The sequence below is a fragment of the Glycine max genome, chromosome 7 (assembly GCF_000004515.6).
Source record: "Glycine max cultivar Williams 82 chromosome 7, Glycine_max_v4.0, whole genome shotgun sequence".
In the NCBI taxonomy this organism is placed as follows: Eukaryota; Viridiplantae; Streptophyta; class Magnoliopsida; order Fabales; family Fabaceae; genus Glycine; species Glycine max.
The window spans coordinates 9,408,462-9,416,894 of record NC_038243.2 but is presented as its reverse complement, the minus strand read 5'-3'; the positions used below and the strand labels follow the sequence as shown (position 1 = coordinate 9,416,894).

The following is an 8,433-nucleotide window of genomic DNA, read 5'->3' as shown; positions in this document are numbered from 1 at the left end:
AAATATCAACTCTTAATATCAGCTGGGTTACTCAGACTTGAATTTGCTCTTTTCCCCCCTAGCTGGTGTACCTTTTTTTTTGTGTGTGTGGATAGAGTTGCATACTTCATTCTTGTTTTCAGCAACTACGGGTGGAGTTACTTGTTACTTGAGGTTTTCAGATCAGTTATCCTAAAGCACGTAAAATCTAGATTTGTTCTTTGTTTTTGGACTTTGAAAATATCTGACAATTTAATCTCATTGTCACAATTTCACTTTTTGTTGGCAGATTTTAGTTCTCTGATGTCTCGTAGCTCAAAACAATTTGTTCACTTTCTGTTTCCGATGAAACAAAACTTGCAACAAATGCTAAAAACATAACTTATGTTGTTACTCCAGACAATGCCTGACATATACATATGGTAGAAACTTGGTAGTTTTTAGATGCTAAATGCTGAATACATGATGAATGGGCAAAACAACATGATAAAGTTTGGAAGTAGACTCAATAGTTCTCTTACACACATGTTTTTACCCAAACCTCTGTATGCTTGTTCAGAACTCACAACAATTTGAAAAATTATTGCACAACTTGGATAGCCCATTGGCTCATTGTCCTGGAAGAACTTGGAGAAATAGAACTAGCCAAAGTTGTGGGTTTCTTCCATCCAGATTACACCTGTCAAAGATTGTATTCCGCCCTGGGAAATGGTAATTGAATGTTTCAGCATTGGTATCAATTACATTTGTTCCTCAGCTTCCCATAAACCATGAAAGTATACGTGTAATCAAATATATGCATCGATTGTAATAGTCCACGTGCTCAATTGTAATAGTCCATATATGTGTAATTAAAATTAGAGAAAAAATGTTGATAATTTTCTTAAATTTCATAAAACATTTGTGTAAGTTAAAAAAACGAAGAACTATGTAATATCTTTAAATTTCATGAGAGATTTATGTAATTTACTCTTTTTTTTTGTTAGAAATAAAAATAGTTTTTTTTTTTATTTTGAGAAGATATAAATAGTGTTTGATACACGATTTGGTGTGAAAAAAAAAAAAACGAAGTTTGACTTTATTCAACGAAGTTTGGTAGATAGGAAAATAACAGAAGAAATAAAATTTTAAAATTTAAATTAAAAGAAAAGTGAAAAAAAAATAGTTTTATGTATTGAACTCGATTTTTCTTAAAATTTTTCTTCAACCAAACATATTTTCTTTTCAAACAGACCCGTATGTGCGATAAAAAAAAAGTGGGCCACGGCACGTGACAGAAGTCACGGCATAGCAGAGAGATTGAGAGTTGTGATATCATCACCTGCCGGTCCCATTGCGCCCTCTTGCGTTTGTGGCGAGCAACGAGGTGCGCAAAAGCATTCTGCAATTCAAAATTAACTTGTCTGACACTGTCCCCACCAGCAGGTAAATGTATCATCACCCTCACCCTGCAGTTTCAGATTTAGCGTTAGATTTGGGAGACGCTGTGCCTGACTTTTTCAGATTTTTTTTATATTGTTTATACAAAAAGGAGAAAGTTAAAATATAAGTAAGCCTGTGTTACGGTTGATAGAAAAAAAATGAATAAAAGTGTAAAAAAAAATTTAAAAAATGAAAGAGATTAAACTGAGTTGTTTGATAAAAATGAAATAGAATAATAAATAAATAAAAATTTTAATTAAATAAATTAATCGGTAAGAAAATTAAAAAGAGCATCTTATTTATAAAATTTAAACTTTACCCATAGAATTTTTTCAGGCCACGTAAACTTCTTTTTTCATTTAATAATATATCCTTGTTTGGCAGCATAATCCAATTTCGTTTTTAGCAAAATTATATTTTCAGTCTCTTTAGTTATTTTTAATTTTGATTTCAATCTCTCTTTAAAATTCAAATTATGGTTATAAAAAAATTAGCTCTAACATTATTCTGTTTGTCAATCAAAACGTGATAATTAATATTTTTTTGTTAATTCAAATTTGAACTTAAAGATCATATTTAAATGATTTAACATAATTGAGAGTTTAAATTCATAAATAAATTTAAAAATAAACTAAAATCAAAATAAAAAACAACTAAATAGATCAAAAATACAATTTTAGCTTGATTTTTTTAGTGCATGGGAAATTGGTTCTCCTTCTACAAATCCCATAAGATAAAAGGGTAGTTTTAGAAATCGGTTGAAGTCACGAATTTCTTGTAGATTTTTACCGCATCTTATGTTATTGTTTAAGTGAAATCAAAATGTGTGGGGTCCTATATTTTTTCATAACTTCCCTAGCTGATTTTGTAGGTTCGGAACAACTGAAAGTCATACTTTCCACCACTTTCTTTACACTCCCTCAATTTCTCTAGTACGGAGCACCACCTAAACATGTAAAAGGTAGGGAAAAAAATGTAAAAGACTGAATAAAATAAGAGAAAGAATGAGATCACAGTGGACTAATGGGTCATTTATAGCCGGTAAAAGAATAAATAATTTAGTATATGAATTAAAGTTTATAAACATAAATTTGAATTAAAAATGTGTTAAAGATTTAGATTTGATGATTTTTTTTTCATTATCATGTGATTTATATTAGGATTTTTTTTCAAAAATATGTTAATGAAATGAGTTTTTTTTCTTCAAATAATACTAATCAAACCTATTGTTACTTGATTTTGTTGTTGAATAAATGTTGCTAACGAAAAATGAATTTTCAAAAATAACTGATTTGAACTAAAACTTAGTTCATGTTTGGACGCACATGGACTTCCAAGAATTGAAACGGAAGCATATTGTAAAATATGTGAATAAGATCGTGGTACATTGTTCCTTCAACACCAATACAAAAACTTTGGCTGTGTTTAGTTTGGCATTTGGGCCATCGAAATTGGAGTTTAGCCCTCACAAAAAATTATACATGCATGCTTTACAAATCTTTTTCACAATTGAGTTGATTGTGTCTTTCATTCGAGTTGAGGTTGAGTCCATAATCCCATCAATGGTCTTCTTACCTGTCTTATACTCAAACAACATTCATAAATTTTATGATTAATAAAATATCTTTCACTTTTTTTTTTGCATGTTGGTCCATCTAATGTATTATTTTTTTACTTTTTTCCGATAATTCTTTTCATTTTTTCTTTATAAAATTTGATATTCGCTTTCCTGTGGATTTTTATTTTATTTTTATATTCGACAATTTTGTAGGTGTTACTGTAAGACAAGAACGTGGTGAAACAGTGCATTAAACTGTAGACTGTTATAACGATAACAATGAAAAAAGAACTGTAGAGTGAATAAATGTGGGCATAAATCGAGGATTTAGCAGAATGGCAGGGCACGTGATGAGCAAACCTAACAGTCACAGAGGGAATCTAACAAAGCCGGTTCCCGAGACATATGGCGATAAAGCATCCAACAAAAGCAAAAGCAAAAACAAAACAGCTAGCAACTGGTCCACCACGTTACCATCATCATTCGCATTTCTCACCACACCACATAATATTAATATTATTATTATTATTACTTTTCCACAGCTTAAAAGGATAAAAAAAGATCAAGTGTGGTGGTGAAAATCCCATGCGCTCCCTTCCATCTGCCTTATTTATGGAAGCCAACAAGGGTAGCTAGGAATAGGCATAGGTAGGGTTTTCATCATGGTCAAGGGTTATTGATGCACCCTTTAACCTATGAGGTCATGTGTATATATATTATATATATACATAGAACATTTTGTCCTCAATCTTGTGGAGGATTCTAGATCTCAGATCTAGGGTTTTGTTTTGCTCTTCTTTCTAAGAAATACGAAAAAGTTTGGTTTGTGTTGTGTATTGTTGTTAGTTTACTTTGTAGTTTCATGCTCTTGTCCAGATGAGGGATTCAGACAGGTTTCTAGTTCCCATTTGGGTGTGTTTATGTAGATGAGTCTCTGCGATTAGGTTCATGGTCTTGTGTTTTTGGTGTTTTACTTAGTGGGGGTGGTTCTAGCAAGGGTTTAGGTGGTGAGTGGAATGAAGTTGGAAAGTTCTTGGTTAGGTTAGGTTTTGAACTTATTATTATTAGGTCAAAGGGAATCACAAAACAAAGGGGGTTATGGAGTGGAGCTCCTTGAAGTCCAATTGAGGATCTTACTGGGTGGATTGAGCTGCTTAGCTATGGATCCCACAGTTCTACCCATCATTAAGTGCTTTTGTGGTAGTCTTGTGGCTTCCATATCTGGGGAGCTTCATTTGCCTTTATAGTATTATCCTTCTTTGGATTGAAGGGAGCTCTACACCCTTCTCCCCTTTTGTCACATAATTTAGATTTGATGATTGTTTTTTTTTTAGTTTTTCATTTTTCTCTTTTGCCATAATCTCGTTCTTGCTCTGGAGTATCCTTGTTCAAGGTATGTACATGATTAGATCCATACTGAATTTGTCTATCACTGAAGTGAGCCTGATATATATGGAACCTATTTGATCATTTTGGAAAGCTTATTTGTTGCTATAATCAATTTTTTTATTGTTGTATTTGTCTAATTTTAATTAATTTGCTGCACGTTCTGTTGGATCTGGACATGCATGCTTGAAAATATATGGTCTAGCGGAGTTTAGGACACTAGATTGCATGTATTGTCAAGTATGTTAGTTTTATTGTTGAACTCAGTGCGAATTTCCTAGGAATTTCTCATCCCTAACATTGTTGTACGGATGTATGCTCATGACTCTTGCTCTTGCTCTTGGCTGTGTCGTTGATTTGTCTACATATTTATTGATTGGTTGATGAGACATGTGACAAGTCTTGGGCTTATAGATCGTACAAAGTGCTTATAGAAGGTTCAAGACTGTGATTCGTGCGGTTTTGTGTAACTAAAGATGACAAAACCGCAAATACTTTGGTTATATTATGATGATGTCCCCTTAGGATAATTTTTGTTGGAAAAACAATGTGAATGTTTTACTTTACATAATTTAACTGAATTTTTTGGATTTTGATAAATAAATCTTCAATTAGTTGGTAATTGCGAAATCGTTCTTCCCAGTTTTGTTTGGTTGGACAAAACATACGCGGATACGATTGCCTAAACTTAATCAAATAAGAGGAAATGATTCGTGCCTGAGTTGCGTATGTTGTATAGTTATTTTTTTTTTAATGATAGGGTGTATGGGTTCAATTGGATGAACTTATGAAAATGCTAGATGTTTCTTCAAGGTAGATTGATTTAAAAGAGTATTATTATGTTTTGCACTAGTCGACGAGAGATTAGATGATAAAGCATTCCGCCAATAGTCGCCAAAACAAGGATGGGGTTTAAATCCACCGTATTAAAAGTGGTAGATATAAAGGACGATTGTCGTAAGGTACTACTCTACTGGTTTGTAACTTGGACCATGTAAAATAATGAGACGAAATGTTTGAATATTTTTCATGTAAATAAACCCTCTACTACGATACATAAGTCTTGACATACAAGTTTAGATATTTGCTAGATTTTAAGCTGAACCAAGGTGATTGAATTCTAATCCAGTTAATGGACTGGCTAAATTTTTTAATTTATTGTTTCCACTTTTCGAGGTACGTCAGATGTCATATCAATCTCAGTTCTAGTCATTAGCATTTAATTAGGTAGTTAAACGTACCCTTTGTTTGCAATTTGGTTGTTGGTGAGAAATAGTCTAAGTTATAATTTTTTCATGGTAAAAGCAAACTTTTTTTTTTTTGTATTTTCCCATAAATTATCATAGTTTTTATGAGATGAAATTTGTTCTTACATGTTATTTAAATATATTATCATTTTGCTTAAAATGTTTTTGTTTTTCGTATAACTAAGTTTTTTTTTTGTTTCTCCACTATTAATCTAGCCATAGAAATAAGGACCGGATTACTATTTTGCATACATGTATGGATTAAATTATTAAATTATAAATGTGCGACATATGTAAGACCTCAATCTGTAATGAGATTTTATAGTAATGACAAAGATCAAACCGATAACGTTTACGGATAGAATTCGGTGGAGACTCAAGTACATGTAAAATTGTCTGAAATAATGTTTCAGTACATGTAGAATATGGTTTTTTAATTTTGGTATTTAAAGTTTAGTTTTTTAATTTATTACCTATTTCTTTTGTTTAATTTTATTGTAGGTGAATTTTTAGTAACTGGTGACATGGATAACCAAGCACCACGGCAACGAGATCAAGTCATGTAGAAGTTGCCAATAGTAAAATTTTACCATATTGAGTTATATGTGTATATCTTCGGTCTCAAAAAAAATTAATTTATACTAATTGAAAAAGGTAGTTAATTATATAACTTTAGTTGAATTAACAAGAGTTATCAAAATTAGAAATTAAATTAAATGAATAATACTTTTAAGAAAAAATTAATTTTAAAAAATTTATAATTAATGTCAAGAAATTATTATTTTTTTTCTTATAATGGAATACTCGATTGTGTATAATTTATGTAGGCATTTTGACAAGAATAGTATATAAAAAAATTATTTACGATAAAAGAGTGGCATGAGAAATATTTACAGTACAGTATTGTTTTGACATTGTAAACTTTGGGAGGCGTCAGTCAGTCAACATGACGCACCACACGCACCACCCTGCAATCTAAATATCTCATACTATTCTTTTTTGAAAAAGTTTTATTTTTTAAATACTATTTTATTCAAAAAGTCAATGTATGTACTCACTAGCATTTTAGCCTATAAATTATATTATAATAAAATGAAAAAATAAATAATATTTTTAGATATAAAAATTATATTTTAACTTTATAATGAACAATTCAAATAAATATAAAGTTATTTTTAATGAGAAAAAGACATATTATATGATATAAAAAGGTGATCAATTCATAATCCGAAATGTAATATTACATAATTATTTATTGTTATAATTTATTTTGTTGGGTGTTATTACTTTTAACTGCTATGTACTAAAGCTGTCTAATGGTACTAAAGCTGTCTAATGGTCATGATTCATGAACAAATTTAGTGAAAATATATAAAATATATAAATATTAAATCAAGATTAATATAATAATATTAGTTATTTTATTACTTATTATTATTAAGATTAAAATAATATTATGGGAGGATATTATATGATATTCAATAATTAGTTATTAATAGTTTAAAAATATTTTACGAATTCTAAAAAAAAATCAACTTGGTCAAATCATGAATTCGGATCACCGTTTTTTTTTCAAATCAAATCGGGTTAAACTGGATTGATCTAGGTCCACTCTATTTTTGATCCAATAGCAGCTTAACTGGTTAGACCATCAATTTCCAATCAAACCGGTCTGATTAGTCAAACCAATATGATTTTCACAGCTATGATGTAAATTTTATACTAGTTTTCAGTTATGGATGATATTTTTCTTTAAAAAAACTTTTGAAATTCAATTTAGATATAGAGGTAAAAGATAAAGACATAATTGGACCAATGAGGATTAGGTTTAACTCGCAGAAGGCACTAGTCATTACAACGTGGCCAATCAAAATTTGAATTTCCATTAGAAAAAGTGTTCATATTTAATTCACAATCAGGCATGGACAATATTGCTTTTGAAAAAGATACTTGTGGAAATGAAAAAAATATATAAATTAAATATAGAGATAAAATAATGCATAAATTAGAATTTAAATTTCACAACAAATTGATTGATTAAATAATTAATAAAATAATATCCAGTATATGTTAATCACTTAACTGGGGAAGAATCAAATAACACCAATATAACTCCTTTACACCAAATTCAAATTATTAACACGTAATGATCTTACGGTTTATAATATCTTAACAATATAATTATTTTTAGTATATTTTGACATTTAATCAATTAAGTTTAATAAATCTATTAAATCATTTTACTTGATTTAATTGATTATTAGATTGATTTAAAATTTCACTTTAATTTATTATTTCATTGATAAAAAAAATAAATTTCTTTAAATATTTTTAAATAATATTTTCAAAATGATTTTGAATAAAAGATTTTTAATACAATATTAGTGCATTTTTTGTTTGGTTCTGCTGTATAATAATTTTGTGCACCAACTTTTTTATTTCATATAAATCTATTTTTACTTTTTGAGCTAGAGTATGTTTGCGTGATTAGTTAAATATTAACACACAAAATTAATTAACTGATTATAGTTAAATATTTTAATAAATTAGTTGATATGATTAAATTAACAAATTTAATTTAAAATTACTTTAATGATTATAATAAACTATTTTATGACTCCTGTTATTAAACATATTTTAGATTTTGTTATTGGAAAAAAGAATTGTAAAGAAAATTAATTTGTCACTTAATTTAACTGATTTATTAACCTTTTTTTCCGAGGTCGATTGGTAACCTAATTGATTGTTAAAAAAAACATGTTTAAAGTTATTTTACCAAATCTTCGGATCATTCAATATTAATTATTTAAATTTGAAGTTCTCTCCATGTTCATTCGTTTA

The 8,433-nt window shown here is 29.0% G+C and overlaps 1 non-coding gene across 1 annotated transcript; it reads left to right on the top strand.

Annotated features, from left to right (window-relative positions):
- Positions 1 to 4,046: 4,046 nt before the first annotated feature.
- Positions 4,047 to 4,257, top strand: MIR159E (microRNA MIR159e). Its single transcript, NR_048873.1, has one exon. It is a non-coding gene; the product is annotated as a microRNA MIR159e (primary transcript).
- The last annotated feature ends 4,176 nt before the right edge of the window (positions 4,258 to 8,433 follow it).